The sequence below is a fragment of the Psittacula echo genome (genome assembly GCF_963264785.1).
Source record: "Psittacula echo genome assembly, chromosome: 2".
In the NCBI taxonomy this organism is placed as follows: Eukaryota; Metazoa; Chordata; class Aves; order Psittaciformes; family Psittacidae; genus Psittacula; species Psittacula echo.
In genome coordinates, this window is record NC_137737.1 from 10,832,831 (window position 1) to 10,857,027 (window position 24,197).

The 24,197-nt window shown below is 42.7% G+C and overlaps 1 protein-coding gene across 1 annotated transcript in view; it reads right to left on the reverse strand.

Moving 5' to 3' along the window:
- The window catches only part of VOPP1 (VOPP1 WW domain binding protein), a gene marked incomplete at its 5' end in the record, with an annotated part of 62,381 nt that overhangs the window by 37,520 nt on the left and 664 nt on the right, over positions 1–24,197 (reverse strand). The gene's annotated exons all lie outside the window — the stretch shown is intronic.

The following is a 24,197-nucleotide window of genomic DNA, read 5'->3' on the forward strand; positions in this document are numbered from 1 at the left end:
TTGTCTGCAACCATCAGGCTACAAAGCTCCCCGTTCATTTGTGAAAGTCATCATAACCCCTTGATTCTAGCAGCTGGCCTTGGTGGGGGAGAGGAAGATCTCCAACGTGAGACTGACAACTAAATGATTACTAAAAATAACAAATCCACAAAGCACTGAGAGTCTAAGGATAAACATTTGGAAATGCTTGCCCTATTTCAGAACAGCTCTACCAAAGATTGAAAGGTCTAGCTACTGCAGAAAAGGCATTCCTAACAGCTTGGATACATCTCATTTAAAACAGAACAGGCATCAGGAGACTGGAAACAACAGGATGAACATTCTTCAAAGGTTCACAACTACAAAGGTCAGTTGAAAGAAGCAAGGAGAGAAGTACATGGGACCAGGATACCTCTCAGGCTGTTGCCAACGGCACTGCTGAACATAAATGAATCACAGATTAATATCAATTTAAAAAATGTATACATGCAACCACATCCATCTACGTGATTGACAGATGTTCTGCAGGGACAGTGAAACAAACCTAAACAGAGAAACAAGATCTGGCCAAGAGGGAAAGGTGATGATGTTGTGCTGTTTACCCAGTTCTGCAAAAGCAGAAAGGAAGAATCCATACAAACTTATTAAATGTTCTTCCAGGCTATAGGGGCATAGAAAGAAGTCTTGGTTCCCTTATTTGTACCGAATTACACAACTACTAGAATGTAACACAAAATAAAGGGATATTAATTCTTTTCTCAAGCTCTGTTTTGGGATAATTTCATCTTCTATCCTCTCACTCACCCTGCGGTCATCTATGTCTCTCTTCCAGCATCTCTCTTGTTCTAGCTTATACTATGTTTTCAGATTGCTCCAGCTGGCCGGATGTTTTTGGGGATGCCTATATGCAGTGAATGTCTTAGGACAGTTTGAAATGCTGAAAGCTTTTCCTGGAAAAGAGTGATCGCAACCTCTTTACATTCAGCAGTGAAATTAAAAAGGTGGGTTTTTTCAGCTTGAAAGGAAAACGATGGAAGAGACAGGGATGAGGGGACCAAATCTCTCAGAGATCTCCCAGTGTGCCCTGCTGGGTGTTTTTACCATCCATGAGAAAGCACCAGGGTGCAACCACTCTGACAGGTAGCCATGAATGAAACCAGACCATTTGCTATCCATACGGAAACCAAGCCTTAAGCAGCACTTTGTTCCTTAAACAGAGTAAAACACTACAGGATTACATATTAACAGTTGGTACTAGTTTAATGAGCGTTAATTACAATTTCTATACCCTTTCAAATACACAATATACCAACTGCATAGGCACCCTTCAAGGAACACTTAACAAACCTTAGGTAGATAGAGGCCTCAGTACAGAAGGCTCCATGTGCTGGGCCCCATGACATGGGCATGCTTTCCCACAACCAGTGAGGGAACCAGGGTCCTTGTAGCAGGGACATCTCAGGTCTCCTCTGGGCCTTATGTGGAGACTCCACACACCGCACTTGGCATGAGAGGTATAATGTTGCAAATACATTAGCTGCTAGTATTGCAGAAGGAGACCATAAGAGGCAGCCAGAGGAGCTAGACTCATGCATAAAATGCAAAACCTGTCAGGTCTCCATACACACAAGTTAACTGGAAAAGCTCCTTGGGTGCCTGGCAGTTGCCATCATTGCTGGAAACACTGCAAAGGATATTTACAGAAGACAAAGCCAGCATGTAAAACAAATCATGAGAAAGTGCCAATTTCTCAACCTCAAACAAAAAGCTCACAGCAGCCAGCATGCATAAGAGCGGGTCTCTGGATTCACTAGCACTTGGTTGACTTCTTTACAGAGCAAATTCTTGGATTTGCCACTGCTGTTTTTCTTTGTCAAGAGCCACTAACGTTGTTTTGCTAATGGCTTACGCAGGAGTACTGGAGCCAGCAGCTTGCACACTGGTTGTTTTTATTGCTCTATTAAAATGAAATGAAGCTGGTGCTAAAGCTTTTATAATCATTTAGGTTATTTCATTATGAGTTCAGAGCAGAAAAGCAGGCAACGGCGTGTTATACAACTGCTCAGGCACAGTGCATCTGCCCCTAGGTCTAAGCAGAAATCCATATGGACCAAAGAGAAAATGAACAGTGGGAAAGTCGGTTCCCTCGAGTTTCTGCTGGTAGAAGCAGCTGTTTGCTGTGCTTAGCACCACAGAAAAAAATAAAGGGGAAATAAATTCACTAGAAGTAGAGTTTGATAGAAAGCATGTCAGGATGACTGTTATGTTGTATTTATCATTGGTTGCATTTAGAAGCCCTAATGAGGCACCAGGACATTGCTGCACAATCACTGCACAAAATGGGAACAGAGACTAGCAAAGTCTAAAACAAAAGAAACAACAGAAAGCAAGGTGAAAACACAGAGTAAAAGCAATATTCCTTGCCACGACAGCAAGCGGCCTCAGTACAGCTGCTCAGCTGCTGTCACGTTCTGCATTCATGGCATACAGTCGGTGGCAGGACCTGCAGAAGGGCAAGGGAAGAAACTGAAGGTATTTATTTAAAGGATTTCCTAATGGTTAAGGGGAAAGGCAGCATGAAGGAGGCTTACTGAGAACTTCACAGATTTATTTGAAGATTAGGCTGGATTTAGGAAGAAAGAACTAGGGTCGGGGCAATAGGACAGGTATGCAAAGTCTTGTACTAACTACCTATGCATGTTTTCATCCAAGCAGCAGCAAAGCAAAAACATCTGGCAGCATCAGGAGAATCAAGGAAACATTTGGAACAGAAAGGAATCTCACACTGGTTTCTTTTCTGATACTACATCCGATCTAAATGTGACTGTTCACATCCCTGTGTTTTTCTGCAAGTCTTCCTCAGAGTGTAGTGTCAACAGATACCACGTACCCGCAGTGAGTGCATGAGCCTCACAAGCCTACAAATATTTTTCAATCTCATCTGCACTGACAACTATGCTACCTGATATTCTGGCCCCATCTAAACAGACAGGACTTTATTTTGGCATTAGGCTGTCAATCATTTCCTCTTCTTATTTTAAGCTCTATCAAGTAATATTCTTGAATTTGTAGAACAATTTTGGAACGACCTAGGTACTAAGTAGCTGATTTGGTGTTATAGTACTATTTTCAACACAACACAAAGCAAAAAGACTAAGTGTATCCAGGTCTGAAGTCTCAGCATCTGAGTTTAGAGCTGGAATTAAACCAAGATGTCTACGCTTGAATTTCAAGTCATTCATTCACTCAGTTCATGTCATGATGACTTTAAGTATCAGATGTGCTTAAAAGAGCCCTTCTAAAAATCAAAATTAAACATATCTCTATATTGATGAACTTACAGTTATTATAGTCCCACACTGGAGCTCATAAAAAAAAAAAACAAACCACCCACCAAGTAAGATCCATAGTGGCTGAACTTTGATTTACAATATTTAATGTAAGATATACTCATAGAAGCACTACTTAACAGACCGACTATGTAACCTGACTGTTTGAAACAACACAGATGAAAGCACATAATCCCGTTCTTTCTCCAGCAGTTTGTGTCCAGATAACCAAATTAAGGCTCAAAAGGACAAATTTTCTCTATTTATAGCAATACTGAAATGGATACAAGTGATGTGGATGCGAACACTAACAATTTGCAGATGATTTCCAGTCCTAAGTGCACGTTACCACTGTGACCACAGAGGTATCAGTGTGGTGACAGAGCTACACAAGGAAGGTAAAAGGGGCACCAAAACATGTTTTGAGGATTTTCCATTCATCCCTGACTCTCCATACACACCCACAACTGGTCAAATTTGCCTGCAGTTTCAAGGGCAGAGCATAAGTAAGAGACTCCAACAGCTTGGACTATGTGCTGTGGACTATGTTTTGGCATAGGTGCCTTTACCACCAACTACAGCATTAACAGATGTTATACCATAAACACATTGCAAAATCCAACAGGCTCAGGGTATCAAAAAAGAAAAGACAACCCACAGGCCCCCCCAAACAACCCCACCAAAAATGAAACAAAACCCCAGTTTCTTTCCACTCTCTTCAATAAAATAATACAAATCTGAGCTTGAACTTTCCACGGCCTGAGCCTCTTATCTGAAAAATCACTCAGCTAGTGGAAGATCACCTAGCTGGGGGATCCTGCCCAGCTGACTCTGGAGCAGTATCTCACACAGTCTTAGCTCATCTTTGAGTAAGCAGGGTGAGACAAGCTTTCCCTCTGACAGCAGCCCAGGTCTCAGCTCTGTGATCTTTCAAAGTCTTACTCAAAGACAGACACACACCTTCATAAACACCACTGCTTTTCTTTCCAAACACACAAGGAATCGCCCTGACACAACAATGTGTAACATTAAAAACCTAAGAAAACAAGACACCAACCAAACCAAGAGCTCCACCAAAAAGCCTCCCTTGAGAGGCACAAAAACCCTAAGAAGGATGTTAGCCACGTTGCTTGGTACACCACTAAGACACTGCGGCAGTACAGCCATAAACGTGGGACAGCTATATAAACCAGAACTGACTCCTAAACAATAGTGTGAGCTAGAAATAGCGTGATAAAACTTCCATTTACACAGCAGAGCTCTTAGGAGTCAGTCATGATGATAAGCAGCCTTCCTTCTGATGCTCACAGAAGGGAGCTGAGCACTTGCTGCAGAAGCAATACATGTATCTCAACCGTCTTCTGGCAGCTGCACTTATCCACTTATCCTTCAGGCTACAATCTGCCCATCTCTTCCTGCAGGCACTCTCAAGAAAGCCTCCAAGTGCTGAGCTTTCAAAGTTATGTCAGACTAGTTTCCCTCTTTCTCAGCATCAGCACAGAGGTGAACACATACTAATTCACCCCTTAGCCAGCCCCATCAAAGACAATGAATCTTCACAAGGCATGACTCATTATGTACTTTTCAAGGCAGATTTCCTAGTCTTTAGCTCTTTGTTTTGAGAAGTCCTTTACTTCACTAATAACCTCATACAGAGTAAGTTACAGCTAAGTTCCAGTAATGCTACAGGAATCCAAATCAAGCCAATCAGTTATTCTGTTACAGTTCCTTAAAAGCTCAGAAATTAAAGTTAGGGTTGTTTGGGGTTTTTTTAAGGACCAGTTAGAGTCTTTTTCCATATAGGAGAGCAATCCCAAATTTCCAGCAGATACTCATGACCAATTTCTCCCTTTGGAAGTTGAAGGGCACTTCCAAGTCCTTATTTCTGCTCTCCAATAAGTGCTTGTAGCTAGGAGTCAGAAGTACAGAGAAGAGCAACCACAATGAATAATGAGATGGAGCAGCTACGTTTCAGGAAGGGTCTAAAAGGTTTGAGAGCCTTCAACCTGGAAAACAGATGCGTGGGTGATGGGCAAAAGCAAGGTTGAATGCACTGCTGAATGAGGCTGAGTACAAAGCTATTATTCAGCAGGTCCTGTAACATTAGTTTCAATGAATGCCTCTTGTCCTAGCAGGAACTTAGTTTAAGTAGTACTTCTTTATGCAGCAGATAGACAAAATCTGAAGTCTGTTGCTGCAAGAAATAGCAGAAGCAGATTCAAAAGTGACTAGACAAATCCATGAAGACAGGTCCAAAACAGTCATTAAAGGAAATAAAAAGGGAGCTACACCCTTTAGATACATCTCTGATCCAAGTGGAGATACGTTGGAGGAGTATGACAGGAATGGACCTCTGAAACTAGGCAGGCTCATGAGCTTTTCTGGCACAGCACCATGGTCCAAGATGGAGAAGTACAGACAGACACTTGCCTCACCCATCTTATTTCTTTCAGTTACATATATTTCTCAATGTGCACTTAGCAAAAGCTCAATTAACGAACAGTGTGAGCAGAATAAGACTTTGGTCGCAATCTAAAGGTGACAAGGCAAAAAGCCATTATTAAAGGTACCACAAGCATCCTTATAAAGCAAGACAACAAAATCCCTTTTAAAAAGTCCTCAAAGCAATATTTGCGCTCTTCCAGGAGGATAAATTTAGGACACTGAACAGATTTTGAATGTGCTAGTCTTGACAGAGTCTTTTGAAATAAAACCAGCATGGCAGCAATATATTTTATTTCCTATTTCAAACCAAATAAATGAAATATTCATCATTCAGTACAATCACTGTATAATCACCACTTAATTGAGTTTTAACCACTGCCACATATCTCAGGGGCAAGCATAAAGTATTAATTACCTAAAACCCACACAACATGTATAAAATACTTCAGACACATGATCTCTGACCCTACAGAGTTTGAGAAACAAACCACCCTATCCATCAAAACACCTTCTGCAAGTCCATACATGGGAAAGTTATGCAGTGCTCAATACCCCATTAAATATTCAGAATCTCCCTATATTGCTACAGTCAAAGAATCCAAACCCCATGATTACAGAGATTTAAAAATCCATAAACAACCACAAAGATGATTTTACGTCTACAAGACACAGACCATTAAATTTAACACAACAAGCAGGAGGAGCATCTCTTCCCACCCATACAGAAGTCCCATTCCTGGCCTGAGAATTGGTCAGATGAGGATTTAGAAAGGCATCTGATTCTGACCAACAGCTCCCAGATATCCACATTGCATATGGATGGGTCTGTGTGCTAGCTTATTCATGAGCTTTTCATGACAGCATCATGATAAAGCCACAAACAGTATTTCGGGTTTCGAGACAGATCAAACCAGTGGAACACCTTTCTCATTTAAAGCATTTTCTGACTAACTTGGGCAAGCATTTGGAAAATCACAGGGAATCCACAACTGAGATAACTTAATGACTGAACTTCACTTGGAGTTAGAATTCCTTTGAAGACAAATATCAAATCAAAGCTGCATGGATTTAAATAGGAAGAGTTTGGGTTTTTTCCTTGCAGAATGATGTATCAAAGTTCAGAATCGCAAGAGAAATAAAAGAGCCCTGCTCTGGGAAATGATGGAGGAGACTTCTCAATGGTAATGCCTGTGGCTTCTTCAGGTACAACTCCACCTGTATCACAAGTCAAGCACTGCTTTTCAGGCCAAGAAGAAAGTTGACGTCTCCAAGGACATGAAACAAAGGGAAAGAGAGAACCCCAGAATTTAATCTTTCTCAACAGAGGTAATGGCCTTAGCCATGGGGCCATACTTTTCTATTGCTCCCCATGAAGTACAGTAGATCACATATAAAAACAGTGGTTGGAAAAATATCTTCAAATATATGAAGAAATGAATGAGGTAACTGATTATTTCTAACATAAGCCGAGGTCTAAAGCAATAACATGTTCTTTTCAACTGTCGTACCACCATACTGGACTCTCCTCCACCAAACATAAAAAGACATCCCCATCACCAGGACTCATCATCAGCTTTGCTGATAGCCTCAGCTGAGGGACAGAGCACTGAAGAGGTAGGAAGCTTGTGCTGTGTATCCACCCACAGATGTGTTCTCTCCAGGTCAGGTTTGAAGCATATTTGCAAGGCATGTGTGTAGGCAGCTTGCTGCCATGCTGCCTGTGCTATGTCTGCCTGATAGCAGGACAGAGAAGTCTTGGGGGATGTTGTACAATCTAGCACTATTTATGCACATAAAATTGTGATCACAGGCTGAAGATGCAGGGTTTCCTCCTCATAGTGTGCAACAGGAAACCTGGAGTGCAAATTCTACATGTTGGTACAAGGAACTTCAGCACTGATGTTGCTGATGTGCATACTTTCATATGAAAACTGTTTTTTCTCTCTTAATTTCAGTGCAGAGAGCCCTTGAATGGTCTTGACAACAGGGCTGTCAGTGCTAAATCAATCTTGATTTACCAGCCCTGTCCCTGGCCACAGAAACGTAAGATTGGAAAACTGAAAATGAAAAAAAAAGTCCTGAAAAAGTGTAAATCGTTGGATTATTTAAAAATATTAGGGAAAAAAAACCCAAAATAAGAGCAGCAGACACAGAAGAGACTTACGCAGGAATATATACACTCGCCACTTCATGTATTAAACATCCAGTTCCAGGGACATTCCATTAGTTCATAAAAATAACATCTTTCAAAAAGTACCTAAAATTGCCTTAAGATTTTCATTAAAGATAAAGGACAGCCCCAGAATCACCCTCAGCACGAGTTCCCTACCATAGCCTCTATGAGACAGACAGGAGGCGAGGAAGGCACCGTGAAGTGGCACAGCAATGTCAGCAACACCACAGCCCTGTAAAAATCTGGTGCTTAGGAAAGACACTATAGACGCCCTTAGCCCAAATGTCATACAGAACTGCTTTACAACAGTCTTTCAAGTTGGGTAAGGCATACAAAGTTTTGCCTTCTCTGCAGCCTTCACTGTACCACTTTTCAATCTCCCTAGTTATTGCAGAGGAACAGCGCTTATTTGAAATAAATCTCTCCAGCACTGCCATACTCCTTGCCTGGGTGTGCAATAACATTCATAATGCTGCTATGAGACGCCCTCAATGAAAAAGGAGGAGGAAAGACAGATTTTCATGAGCTATTTGTTAAAGATAAATATTTCTTATCAGCAGATGAATTAAATATGTAGTGGCAGGTAAACTCCAGATGGTGCCAGCTTGATCTGAAACTTTAACAGAAACCCATTCCTAATAGGGAGCTGGGCACATAAGTGTGAGGTTTTGGGTTCTGAAACATAATTGTTTCCTGCATTCCTGAAACAAAAAAATATCTTTGTTTTCTTGGTATCTGTTAAACATCCCAAGGGACACATCTGTAGAACAGAGAGGTAAGGGAAAGGAGGCAGTAGTAATTGTCACCTTGCAGTAAAGATCCACCCAAACCATTAATGTGTTTTTGCCAGAATATGGCAAATCTGTGTTCTAGTCTCTGGCCAGAAGCGCCTGAACCTCTCTGGCTCTCCTGGAAGTGAACACACACCAAGCTGCAGGCAATCCCAGGAGACAACATCACAGATTTTTGTGCTGGCAATGTTTGTTTGCATGAAATGCCTAAATATAGGAGCAAATACCCACCTACACCAGCATCCTATCTCTACCAGGACACAGTGGCAAAATTTTGGGCACATCGCATAAAACCCAGCAAGTACAAAATTACCTCCTTCTCCAACAGACCCAAATCCCCCACATAAGCACTTCCCAAGTCAAGGCCATGCTGTTTAACAGCAACCAAAAGTCCTAACATGTCATCCTTTTTTGTCTTTCATGTCTATGTTCTTCTGTCTCTGAACATGTATAACTGGAACAAGCACTGCAAACACAAGTCTTCCTCTTCAAAGAGTATCTAAGCCTGAGCTAAGGTGTAGCTTTCCACCTAGCTTAGTGCATTATTTCCTTTGTATTTTACACACTGAAGAAGAGGGATAATGTCAACAATTGACATAAATCAATCCCAGTACATCCTATGTCCTGCCAGCCAGGATCTCTTCCAGGAGATGAGTGATTCACGCGCAAAGAATCCTGATGACATAAAGAAGATAAAACTGGCCTCCCACACCCTGGGTGAATGCCAAGCTTTTGAGAAAGAAGTTCCACTCTCCTCTGACCACATATTGTAAATCTATGCATTCAATTCCTTAGCTTTCAGAAGCATTGAAACAAAACCAGGCTTTGAAAGTGCTGAAACTGTTTCAATGTGCTGTAGTATCTATTTTGACCAAAACTACTCAGTGGCAAAACTTTAGACTGGCCTAGGACTGTATATTTCAATGAATGACTAATTGAAAGAAAAAAAAAAACACCCCAAAGAACCGTAAAATCAGCCACAAAAAGCAAACAAACCAAAAAACCCACCCTCAAATGCAAGCGTTAGGCCCTGCAGTATTTCAGTGTCCATGAACACAGCACTAAGAAAGACAACAATAAGTTGAACAGATTTAGTCAGCTATGAGAAGAGGTGGGATGAGGTGAAGACTTTTGTTAGCTCATATTCTACCCAAATAAATATTGCCATCACTAACAGTCTCTGAGGTTAATGAGATCAACAGAAAGCCATTAAGTATACAATCCCAGTACTGGTATAGCTCTCTGGCAAATGTCCAAATTCATAAATCAAAACACTAGGATAAAGATGCCTATAGGACAAGAGTCTGGACGTATCTATTGATCTCAGATTCAATACTAACAGGATGCACTGAACAAATACTAGGCAAGCAATTTGGTAATTCCACAAGGACAGGATTCCCAACCAAAAACAAATCTGTCTCCAGACCACTCACGTGCCTGGACGGATTCACACATCTACAAGATGTCTAGCACGGGACTTCCAAAAATGCCCCTGTTTAGAAGTCCACAAAAAGGGAGGGCTTGTAGCAAAGCATGCGCCTACCTAAGCCAAAGAAATTTACTGTGAAGTCAAAGCAGTTTCCTTATACTGGAGTGGGAAATTAGGAGTCAGAAATATTAAGCTTGTACAGTGTTTGTGGTAGAATTATATTACTCTATCATTACTTCCTGCCCACTTACCCATCTGTACAATGGCTATGCATCCGGCCTGGATGTGACTGGAACATGCTACAGCGTATTTTTCTTACCTACTATGAAATCTTTCTGAGAGACGTGCAGAAAAGCACCATTTTTTGTCATTACAATGAATTGTAAAATTCTGTTTCCCCATAAAAATCTAAGTACTAACTGTCAGAGACTTCTGAAGCATGACAGCCTGATTTGTTCTTTATTTGATTACTTGTGTTTGAATAAAGCATGAAGAAATACCACAAACGTATAAATAGATTTAATGCAATTTGGAAGACAGATATTTGGAGAAGCTGTTACCATGAATACAGCATATATCAAAGTCTAGGGAGTCATAAAGGAGTTGCTCCTCCACAACTATGTACAGCACTAAAGAAAGGAATTGGGGGAGGTGGGGTGTTTAATACCTGGCTCTTCTACTGCAGAAAAGTAGAAAAGTATTAAAGTATTAAAGTTTAAAAATTTAAAATTAGTATTAAAGTCAGGTACATGATATTGCCATGTTCACTGCGAGTTGTAGAACAGGCTCCCGGACATGAGCACTACCCTCTGGCCCTGCAGGTCCACCTAGACCTTGCAGACAGAAGCTGTACATGGCACAGCAGCAGGATGCCAGCCCCGCAGGCACTTCTGTGCCAAGCTGACACACATACAGCTCCTAAGCACTTGGCATCCACTGGCTGCAGAAACACCTGCCAGGCTGAGGGAAGGCCAAGTCCAGACAAAACTGGCAGATCTGTGTAGACAGTGAGATAAACACCTTGGAATGGCTTCACAGTCAGGTCTCAGTCCTTCCTCAAGACCAACATGCTTACAAGCCTTACAAGTGAGGCAGTCACCTTTGAGATGTCCAGGGAGTCATTAGCAGTGTTTGAGTAACACTTACAAATGCTGACAATGAAATTACAAGTGCCATCCCTACCTCTGTGAATAATGCCGCTGAGCTTTCCCTAGGCAGAATCAGGGAACCCAGTACTAATTGTCCCTTCATTACCTTCCTTCACATCATGTTTAAATGTTTTTGCTTGAAGGAAAGACTTTATACAAAGGGTTCCTGTTTCCAAGCCTCTCTGAAGCTTTTTTAAAAGCTTGCTGCAGGAACATTTCAAAAGGAAACCTCTTAAAAGTTATTAATTTGGCTCCATCAGACACTTCCAGACAGTGGGATATTTGCAGACGCCACTCATTTTTGTTCCCTCTCCATCAGGCTTGCTTTTAGAAATCTATTTAACAGAATATATTTAACTGAACTTGAACCTTCATAAGAAATTTAATATCTTTACAGGCTATTTTTCTGGAAGGGAGCAGTTCATCAATTAGGATCTGAGATAAAACTCCAAAACACGTAACCCATCATTCTCCTCCCCAGCAGTGAGATAACAGGTACATTCCAGCTGAGCCCCAGGGTTTCTGGGGGCAAGGCTGCATTTGGGGGTACCAGAAAATAGAAGAATTTAAATTAATTCAGAAGAACTGAAATTAATCAGATTATATGTACTGCATGTGCCATTGGCAATGTAGACAAAAGTAAAGCAAAATTTTTGTACAGTGTTTCTGTTCCAGATCTGAATATCGCCATCACACCTGTTTAAACTGTATTTATATACTTTGAGCCCCCTTATCTATCTGAAACTGAGGAATAATATTTTCCTTTGATCCTAGGCAGGAGTTTGCAGCCATACCTCTCATTAATATTGATGTAAATGAGGTATCATCTCAGTTTCACTGGCTTTAACAAGCTATTATAGCACATAAATTTGGCCTCCCTCCTCTTTTCACTACTTCACACTTGCCTATCAGTCCTGTTAGGATTATTCTCAATGTATCTGCACAGTTGCAAATTAAACAGTTTTCACATTACAGCAGCTCCCACAACAGCTCTCAATGCATCCTTACACGCTCTCGCACAAAAACTCTCAACTCACATCTTCTTTCAAATGTGTAGTTTGAGACTGAAAAATTAAGTCCATTAAGCACCTGAGAATTTACATGGTATCATACTAATTTCATATTAGCCATGGCCTGTGGCTGCCCATGGTCTCTACAGTTCAGAGAGCTTGCACATGCATCCCCCTCTGCCTACTTCCCATCTACATTACACAACAACCATATGTTCATTAAAAACATTCCCCTAACGCTCCTTTAGCCCTGACAGCAACAGCAGCATATTCCAGGGTTGCTACCCTAAGTAAAAAGAGAAGGCATAAATACAGAGGTGAAAGGGTCTGTACACAGGGCAGCCCATTGTAACGAGGGGTCACCCATGCTGCAAAGGGAATTCTAGGAAGCAGCAGGAAGCCAACCCCTCAAATCTCTAGCCTAACACAAAAAGGAGAAGAAGCATGCAAGGAAACAGATACTCAAGCAAAAGGGAAAAGATGAAAATCTGTATTCCTTTCCAGTAAAATGGATTTTAATTATATTTTGTTAATCTGTATCCAACACCTAATTTCAAGACATGAGAAGCATTTACAGGGCACTTGTAAGTGCAGATGGCACAGCCTTTCCCTCTGCAAATAGGGGAAAGTAAGGAAGTGATGGGAGAGGCAAGGTCCATGGGGGAAGTGGATGTGCCAGGGCTGAATCATGACGGAACTGAAGCCTAGAAGAGAAAGAGAAGTTGAAAGTACAGAAAAAGTTGAAAGCCTTTTTAAAAGAAAATTGCACCCATTCTTAAAAGAGAATGGGCACCCAGCAGCCAAGGAATCAGAAACTATTGCAAATCACGGAGTCAAAGAATGCACAAGAGACAAAAGTCCTCCTAAACCAAGAAGGGTGGAACGACGGTTCAGAGCCAGGCCAGGGAAAGGAAGAAACCAGGTCAGAGCTGTAGGTACAAAGAGGATTATGTGGCAGCTTGAAGATACAGTTAAACAGCTTGAGCTTCAGGCAGCAAGAGCTGAAGAGCTAATAAAGCAATTCAAAGTAGAGAACATGATGTGGCTGGAGCAACAAGAGAAGGTGGCAACTATACCTACTGGACGGTGTAGTGGAGGGAAAGTTAAAAACCCACAAAAGCAAGAATAGGGGAAGACAGGGAATAAAAAGAAAAAGGAAAAAAGAAAGCCCAGAGCAGCTGCCCAGACTCCAGCAGCCGAGCCGAGAGCTCCAGAAACATTTTCAGAGCCAGGATTGATGTTCCCAGATGAATCACCAGTGCTCAGAAAGCTCCTTTGCTCGTTTCCTCTCCCTTCCCGCCCTCTCCAGAGCTATCCTTAGCTCATCCCCGCACAACCTTCTTAGGGCTAAGAGACTGCAAGGAACAGCACCTATCTCCTCCCTGTTTCTCTCTGTAGCTTTCAATTAGCACTACAGGAGCTCTTGCTGGCTTTGGCTGCATCTGGTATTTTGTGAGTCACCTTCCCCTCTGCAAGTGAGGGAAAAGCCCACGAGAAGAAACACAAATAGGAGCTGGGCTGAAGCACATGTGGTCTTCTCAGTCGTCTCACAGCAGCCCAAGAGGATCCTTGCTCCTCACCAGGATCCTGGAAATCATCCAGCACCCACCAGACACCTCATGGAGGGTACTGGCAACTTCAGCATGAATAAAAGATATTCTGGGAAGCAAGAGAAAGCAAAACCAGCTGAAATTCACAGAGAAGCAAACACATGTTCCCTCCTCCATCATCTGCTCTGCCTACACATCTCACACCACCATAAGGATGCCACCAACAGCTCATACAGGTTCATCAAGAGCCAAGACAACTTACAGTCGGAGCAGTTTTATACCTTTACCGTACCTGCATAGCAGGTCACAGCACACTATAGTGCAAGGGGAACAGGAACCAATGTGCCTTGCCAGGGCAGCACAGGGGCAACGAAGCTGGGGAGTCTCAGTGCCAACACTCACACAGCAGGCACGAAGTTATTTCACCCCACGCAACAGCCCGGCACCCGCAGCTTCTAGCACTTAATCACTGTGGATGGCTATCACAGAAATAAATGCATCTTCACAAGCTATTCTTAGCACTCACCGGAGAGGCGATTACCAAATTACCCAGTTGCATAATCTCTTTTATATAATCACTACGATGCTCTTCTCCTTATGCAACACGCAGGGCAACTGCGGCTAGCTGAAGCAGCTCCTTCCCCAAGGAGAGCTGTGCCAGCAGCACCATGGGCGGATGCGCTGGCTACTGGAGGTGCGAAGACTAGTGACAACAGCAACAGCCAACTCAAGGCAACTGAGCTTTTCAGAAGCAGTGATGTACAAACATGTGCCTTCCGCCCAGGGAAGACAGGAGCATCCTTGCCCATGCTGCTTCAGAATATGCACAGAGCACAGATCACCTGCACCTCAAGCTGGTTGAGATGTCAAAGATGTCCAGCGCCCTCCAGGCAGCCTTGACCCAGCACTCGCAAGTGAGATGTCTCCATTGACTTTTAATAGCCTTTGGAGGAGGGCCAGGATTAGGGCTTTAATAAAAATAGGAGGTCAAGATTACTAGAGAATTAAAAAAAACTTAATCCAAATGCTCCTGGCTTTGTGCCACAGCCATGCCCACAGTTTCCACGCACAGGGAAAGCCAGGTGAAGCTCCAATTGAACAGGTTCCCACAGGGCACCTTGTGACGGGCATACACATGAGGAGCTGAAAGTATGGGTCAGCATAGCCTTCCTGGGAGGTTTCACCCACCAGACAGTTTGGGGCATGCTCTAACACATCTCCTACAGCGTTTTCAAGATCTTGTCCGATGCCTTGTTGGAGCCCTTGCAGGTATCTACACAGAGGATTGCCACATACAGGGTGTAGCAAGACCCATTTTGCTAAAGTTCACCATGGGCTTTAAGAAGTCAGCAGCAAAAGTATTACCCACAGTAAGCAAGAAGCACAGTTTAAGTCCTGGATTTCAGAAAATACAAGCTTCAAGATCCACAGATCACCTGCAGATCCTGGGACACTTTTCCATTACCACGCTTCAAGTCTGGCACGAAGCTCAGTTGCACACTGCTGGCATTATGGGAAAACCCCAAACTGTGAAGCTCCTCAACAAGGCATTAACACCACTAAAAACCAAGGACCTGGTTCTGTAAATACCAAAGGAACACAAGACAGAACAAACTAACAACTTTGATCTCAATTCACCTCTTCCAATTGACACTCAAATCCAAAGGAATATGCTTAGCTTTTTCTCAAGGTTATACAACTAGTAGTATTTGGACATCATTTGGCACTTACTGCTTCCTGTGCTCCCTAGTTTCCCTCAAAATACAAGTCATTCCAAGCCATATGTAGGCAAACCCCCAGCCTTAAGCATGGCACAATACACTTTATGCAGGGACACACATGCACAGGTTTGGGAACAGACACTGCTATCATTTCAGCTACAGAAAGAAAACAAAAAAGCAGCTTAATATTATCTTACACTATCTCAAACTATGGATGACCCACTTCTGAAGAGGTTTAACCCAATCACGTACTCTATTATTACTTCTGTATGAAAGCCAGGAGATGGGAGTTACCTTAGTGGAAAAGCAGATCAGAACAGAATCAGGGTCCCTCATGCAAAACCCCACTGCACATGACGGTGCCTTTTATGACAGTTCTGCTGATAGCTCTGGACCAGCAGGCATCCTCAGCACTGCTCAAACCATTGAAAAATCACGATTCTTGTTAGGGATATTTGCTCGGGATAGACAAGACAGCACTCAGGATAGAAGCAGCTCATGCCAGCCTTAAAAAGAAAATCAAACCATGTAAAAGTAGATTTAAAACTTTTGACACACCACTTCTTCCCCAACCCACACCCCCCCCATTTTTTTTTCGGCTAAACAACTGTCTGACCATTTGAAAGCAGCATATTCAGACAGGAAGATTCCCTCCTCTGTTTTAGACTGAAATCCTGTCAGTTTTAACAGCATTTGAACAAATGAAGGTGAACTTTTATACCCATTATCCTTCCTGTCCCAGATTGAGCCCACAGCTCCAAATGTGGCAGGGAATTAGGGCCCTAAGCTGGAAACTCACACTGTAAGAGAGCCAGCAGTGAATTCCTGGATATTACACAAGTGTTGAGATAATTATCTGTAGCGATGAGCAATACATTTTGCCCCCTCAGGAGCAGAAATGAAAGAAAACACTTGCTTGACTCATCCTTGCCCAGTTCTTGCAGGAAGAGTTGAAGCACGCTTACAGTCACCTGCCACAGCAAGAACCGCCTGCACTGACTTTCTGCATTTACAGAGATATTGTGGGGAAAGCAGAAAGTAATTCACTAAGTGCCCTGGGTTCAGCAGTAGCAGTCATTTTTCTCCTTCTTAGTAGCTGGTGCAGTGCTGTGTTTTCGCTTTTCAGCCTGGGAACAGTGCTGATAACACCGATGTTTTTAGTTCCTGCTCAGTAATGTTTAGTCTGACCAAGGACTTTGTGAGTCTCACGCTCTGCCAGGGAGGAGGGGAAGCCGGGAGGAAGCAGGGACAGGACACCTGACCCAAACTAGCCAAAGAGGTATTCCATATCACAGCACGTCATGCCCAGGATGTAACTGGGAGTTACTTGGAAGGGCTGGATCACTGCTGGGTGGGGGCGAGTTATCGGTCGGCAGGTGGTGAGGTGTTGTATTCTCTTCCCTTGTTATTTCCCTTATCATTATTATTATTGGTGGCAGCAGCAGTGATTTGTGTTATACCTTAGTTACTGGACTGTTCTTATCTCAAGCCGTGGGAGTTACATTCTTTCAATTCTCCTCCCCATCCCTCGGGGAGCGGGGAGGAGGAAGTGGGGGGAAGCGAGAGAGCAGCTGCATGGCTGACTTGAGTTTAAACCACGACACTAAGTTAACAGGTTTTCTATCCACTTCAGGGGAGAGATTCAATAAAATTGGGAGAAACAAAATACTGAATTACACATGGACAATTCCCCAGGTAGAGACCCTTACACTGTCTGAATCATACTGCCATGCCTAAATAGATGTTGCTGTGCAATACAGGCACTCTAATATTAATGTGCTGTGTCAACACTAACAGGACGGTACTAAAACCAGCACAGTATAAACAACTAAGCTTCTCTGGTTAGGAAGGAGCATCTCCTGTCCAAAAAGGGAGAAATACAGACTCAGGCCAGGACACACACCAGTCTACCTACCTCCCTTAGGCATGCAGAAAGTCACAACTGTGTCAACAAAACAACCCAAGTTTGCATCAACTTAAAACAAGCCTGGTTTTGGTACTACAGACATCATTGGGAGTTTTATCAGATTTTTTTGCTAATATACATTCCCTGATGGAGCTCCTAACTTCTGGAAGACTAAGCCTTCCAGATCACAGGCACACTACCAGCTCTTAATGCCATGGTAGCACAGCCCTGTCACTGTAACTATACTGCCAGCAAGACTGAGCTAAGCAGAGTAGGTCTGTTGGTCTACAAAAGCATCAGCCTTCCTTTGGTGGAAGTGTCACTGAGCCTCAAGAAGATGAACATGTGTAATATACACCTCTTACATCAAGTGTCGGGCTCTTGAAATCCATGATGCCCTTGGTCTTCAGTCTGCCATCAGTGAGCCCCCTGCCACATGCTTACGTTCCTCCCATACTAATTTCATTACAGGGTTATCCAGTTCTTCTTATGAGGGAAGATCCAAACAGACTGGAATGCATGTAACTAGAAAGGCATAAAAATACATCAAATGCACTTGCTTTAGTGTATTGGAAAGACAGATGTGTACATGTACAGGTTGCATACTTGGGGTCCACAATCCTCACCTCTAATTCCATCACTGCAAGAGCTGAGAAGGAAGGATCCACCCGCAAAACTACTGCCAGCTATTTAGCTGCATGATGGCCATCAATGCCAGAGGCCGGAGACCAAGCCAACTGGCATACCATCATTCCTCCTTCAGCTGGAAAGGACAAGCTGCTTAACAAGTGTTTGAGTGCAGCCAAGGCTGGAGTCAGAGCACAATCCCATCACTCTGTTTCAGTGCCATCCAAAACCAGCCACTTTCCACTACTGCCACTGAACTTTAAACCCAGGCCCAGATCAATCCACAAATGAGACACAGTGTAGGATGCACTGGACAACTGCTAGGTCGCAGTTTCCCGTCAGCTGGACTCAAGGACAATGGTCCCTCCCACACTGCAGCTGATGGTGGACATTCCCCAGAGGTACAGCCTCCATCCATGACCCCTTCCAACCCCACAGAGGGGAAAGGCTGGGGAGGTCATTAGCACCAGGTTCAGCACTTCTGCTCTGATGGACACTTGGCAAGCAATGTGGGAAAATGATAAGACACGGTCTGGAAAAGTTAGTCTTATCTAATGGCGTCTTTCAGGGAAAAACAAAAACCAAACTCCACTTATTTTCCCTTCTAGCTGTGCATGGAAAAGGTCTGCATAACTGCCTTCTGCTTCAGTACAAACATAGTATTGTCCGGGGACATGGTTTAGTGGTGGACTTGGCAGTGTTATGTTTACAACTGGATTCAATGATCTTGAAGGTCTTTTCCAACCTAAATGATGCTATGATTCCCATTAGGTGACACCTAACGTATTGAAAGAAGCGTGCTACCAAAGCGTGCAGCCCTGCTCCAAGCCATACACTCCCGCTCCTCCCTTGCAGCAAGTTTCATGACACTACTGCACAAACCTCTGCTCAATCAATGGGAAACCATTCCATCTCAATTTTTCCCTATCCAATTTTGGTGGCTCCGTCATCCATAGCATCAGCGGGTTGAGCCAATCCTTCTCTAGCCACATGGTCGCTAGACCTGCGGGAGTTGGCAGAACAAGGGGTTAGGGACCACCTTTGCCACCTCTGCGCTGGATGACACACAGATTGTTAATTCCTTTCCTTCTAAAAAAACTACCAGACTGAAAGCTGAGTCATTGAGAAAGAGGAAGAGATTTTTAGTTGAGTTATTTAAAACATGGTTTAGTTAACACCTATCTAGCGCAAAGCTGAAGACACACTTCAGAAGAAAGACATTTTTAACTCAGCAGTGAAAACTTTTCCACTTAATATGTGAGAAACCTGTCAAGATACATTGTTCTCAAAAAGAAAAGAAGAGAAAAAAAAGAAGAAAGCATTCAATAAAATCAGACTCCCCTCTCACGACCCCTGAAATACCATGCCTGCTATTTCATCCCATGTATTACCTTACTGATGTCAGGAAAGTCATAATACCCACTATTTAAGACCTTATCTTTCTCTTGTCTTGCAAGTGCTATTTAATGCTCACGTTTCCAGGCTGTGTTCCCAGCGTACAGACAGACCTAAAATTCCTTGCCCAAAAGGCACTACTGTGCCTGTCATTTTAGAAAGGCTTTGTTTCTTGCTAGTCAGAACAGAGTTTGCACTTGCCATAATAAATCCTAACAGGATTTCAACAAAGCTTCCAGCAGAACTACAAAACCTGTGCAAACAGCTGCACTGCTGGGGATATACAGCAATGTAGCACCTTCAAAAATGAGCCTCAAAGATTCAGAAGTTGCTAGCTTTCTGTTTTGTTGGCTTTTTATTTAATATAGGGGGTTTACTTTATATCACAACAAATTTGAAGTACATTGGTAGCCACCTTCATTCTAAATTTTGTAGCATAAGCATTAATCTGTTCCTGCCTGTAAACTCAGCCTACATAGATGAGCAGAGTAAACCTCTATATGCAGGCACACTCATTCCAGCTTTCCTAACTCTCTTCCTAGTGGAGTAAACCAAAACAAATTTGCATTAAACCACAGGCAGTTTCCACTAAGCCTTTTTTCAGTGATTTAACTAAATCCATTTTCAAAGAACAGCTGAAGTCTAAAGGCTTGCTTTGGTCAAGTTTAATACATGTTTCCACACACCTGCATTAGCTGAGTGCGAAGCACCAGAATTAAAGAGAGTCAGATCACTTCTCTTTTACAGGGAACAGATAACAGAAGGTGCTAAACATTTCTGACTGCTGTAAAAAACATATAAACAGTTTTATAAATGCTTTTTCTCATTAAAAAAAAAAAAAAAAAAAAAAAAACCCCAAGCCCCAAAAACTCCAATACAGAGCTATCCTTACAGGATGCAAATAGCACTTGGCCATTGTTCCCTTCCTGCAGTGAACATGAATCCATCTCCTCTCCAAAAGGAGGAAAGTGAGAAAAGTGTGCAAGCTCAGTCCTCCTGCCTGGAAATCACAGCCCATCTCACTGCTGTCAAGAGAGAGGGAAGATCTGCCAGCACCAGTTGGATCCCCAAACTATAAACCCTAAGAAAGCTCTTTCCTGCCTTCACTCAGCAATGCAATAGCTGCTTTCCAACTGGCTGCAAGAGGGTAAGACAACAGCAACAAAACACCTCAAATTGTTTAAGCTGCTAAGCCTGTACACAACTAAAACTAACAAGTAGGAGAGTGTTAGTTAACACATCTACACTAACACCTCCCTTGCAGAATTTCTGGGATAGACTTTTACCCATCAGTTTGGACAGGATTATTCCTCCCACCACCCACTGACACAACACCCACAAGAGTTAAAACAGCAATGCGACAGTATCCATGAGCTTCTACAGAGAGGGACTTCATAGAGACAATAACCCCAGTGTGCATGAATGTTCCTACTTTCATGGGTAAATACATTCCTACACATTCCTTCAGGAAGGACAGAGATTTAAGGTTTCTCTTATTTGCTAAAATCTCTCCTGTTGAAGTGCACTCACAAAAATAACACTAAAAACATCCACACAACAGCTACCACCCAACTGAGAAGCTGTAGCCAACTTGGCTTTTATTTAAGCAAATCTTGTATGACAGACTGTCGAGAGTGCTTGAATCTTATTTCAGGATAACACACTTTGCTGTTCATATGACATGTCCATTCTTCTGTTCTTTTAAGAAAAAATAGGCACTTGGCTCCTCTGTAGTTATTTTTTCAGATGAAAGATATAAGAGGAGGACTACACTGCTCATTTTTCCCCCAACTATTCAATTGCCAGTATTTCTGTCAGCATCTACATTATAATTCTCAGCAATGAGAAACTGAATGTGTAGAAATATCAGTGCTAGTATCTCCAAAAGTGATGATCTGAATTTTGTGCAGCTATGTGGAAACCTTCATGGTGAGATTCTCACCCACATCTCACACCACCTACAGCAATTACCACAGGCCTCAGCTTACCTTAATACAGAGCACTAAAAAGCTTGACTTAAATATTCAGGCAGTTGAATTAGCTCCTAGGTTCTTCTAGACACACCATACGGGCCAAACAGAAGCTTAGGCACCTAAAGCTATTTGACAGTTCTGCAAGTTAAGGCTACCCAGCAAGTTACTCATCCACAACAATAAAACACCTTTATTACCACTGCAGCACAAGCAGGGTCCTCTACCAAGCTTAAGCAACTGTAGGGCCTCCCCATCCTCCACTGAGCCTCTGTAACTCAGATCACCTCCACCCAGCACTTCCACAGCTTGCTGGGAAGAAAGCAAGCATTCAGTCTGAGAAATAAGCCACAAAGAGACACCCCAGTGCCCTCATTCAGACTGAAAATAAACTCAGTTCATCATTAAGGGGGCAGGCTGTTTGTTTAGTTTTACTTTTGCTCCTATCCCAAAGACATTGCATTAAAATCACCTTTAAGCTGAGATGGCCAAAGCTCCAGGGATGTCTGATGAAATAAAAGCAGAAAAATCTTGACATACACATCCCAAACAGACATCACTTTAAGGACCTTCTCAAAGCCTTCCATAAAATTGAGAGCCATCTATTCACAAAAAACTGAGACAAAACAGAGTCCTCTGGGTGAAACCATGAGCCATGCTAGCGACCGAGATCCCTGAATATCTGAATGCTGAAACCACATGCCCCAGTAGTGCAGGTCTACCAGACATCCAGGTTCCTGGTGTAAAAGGCCATTTCAGGCAACTGCAGTTAATAATACCCTGCTACCTCCAAGAAGCCAAATTAATTTGGACAGATGGATGAAGATCCAACAGCATTCATTTCTCCCTGCAAGAACTAAAAATTACCTGTCAAGTTATCCACCGTAAAAGTTCCCCATTTTAGCTCACGTTAAACTGCTCAACTGTGACTAAGTTGTGAGCAAAACTCATGGCATCTTTGGCTTTTAGCAACAATTTCTTCTCAAAACAAGACTTCCTGGGCTCTGGTTGGAGATTTTTCTTCCAACATAGGAAGTCTTTGTGGCTATAGTGGAAAACCCTCATCAAACAAGAAAACTCAGAATTAATATCCCTTTCCTACCATGACAGTGCTCTGGGCATTTCTGTAATTAGTTTATCTCAAGCTTTTCTGCAGAAAGGACTAGCACCCTAGCACTGAGAGACAGCAACTTCTTACATGTAAATCCTGGTTTGACAGTGATGCCAGGAAACACATGAACATCCTGCAACAAGTATTTTGGGTAATTTAACCAAGGCGAATATTAAGCATCAGTAAACTACTGCAAATTGCTCTGAGGGATTAAATGGCTTTCCCTCCCATGCCCTCCATTATCTGGATAACAGCCAAAGCCTCCTGCAGAACACTGAATGAAAAATATATTCCTCAGCTCACGCTCTGTTAAATCTTAACTAAGATCATGTTGAAGCTGCAAATAGATTTAAAATAATTGTAACAACGCTATTCCAGATAACAGCCAGTATGGAAGTCAGTGCAGAAGACAGCAAAAGTTTCAAATACCAAAAACCTAAACGACCAGTTGTGTCCAATCCAGTTATTTAACCCCCCAGCATCCTGATTCCTTTAGAGTACAACTTAAAACAATTTGTAACACTTATTTACATAGCGTCTCATTTAAAAAGGTATCCTAAGCACTTGCAAAACATGAAAAAAAAAAAGAAAATCCATAAAACCAGATGTCAAAACAAACATCCTGGATTAAATGGAAGAAAAAACCCACCCTCACAATTAAAACCAGTACAAAAGCTTAAATAACAGCAACATCGGCTACATCCAAAGAGGATTTATGCAAATCACTCTTTTTCAGGCAGGCCGGATCTTTGTCAGCAGAATACACCTTAAGAGAGCAGAGACATCTAATCAAACAGATCCTGGAGGGGTGAAACCTTTCACACTCTAGGATGAACAAATCCCCTCTGGGAAATGTCGGTGCCTGTTTCATTTAATCAACGTTTTGCCATTTGTTCTTTCTGAAGAGCAGAGTCAAGGAGCAACCGCTGGCCAGGCTCTGAGCCAGGTTTACAGCCAGGGTAATGAGACACAGCCCTATTAACTTGAAAAGAGTTGCATTTATTTACATTAAATGGTGATTTTGATCTGAGTGTTTCAATGAGATGATGCTGGATGACTTAGCAGGCAACATACCAGAAATCGCTCATTTATGTAGGTGGCGTAAACATGTAGTAAATATCATTTTCATGAATTATACCCATTACCAAAACCAATAATTACACAGCCAGCGCTCCTGTTTCCACATATGGGCTCAGTGGTATGTTGTTCTTTTAAGAAATTCATTCATTTTCTGTCTAAATTGCTCCATCAAAGAGACAACACAGCTCTCCACCCTTCCGACACCTTCAGCTAGGCTACCTATGGGCTATATACATGTAAGGCTGTACCTAAGACGACAAGCCCAGGGCTGCTTCCGAAGTCACCCCAGCACGTTGCCACTGCACGTGTCCTGGCAACGACTTGATGGCAACACTGGCAGCGTCCTCATGATGGACCTGTCCCAGGGTGGCCACCGATACCCCCAGCCCCAAGGGCAAACCAAAGACCGAGAGACAGCTCTCCACCAGAACGCATCTGTGGATCTGCCTGCTAGAAAAGGAGCTGCTTTCCCAGCCCCGTGACAGAACTGCGTGGCGCAAATCCCCCTCCGATTAACATAAGCTGCTATTTAT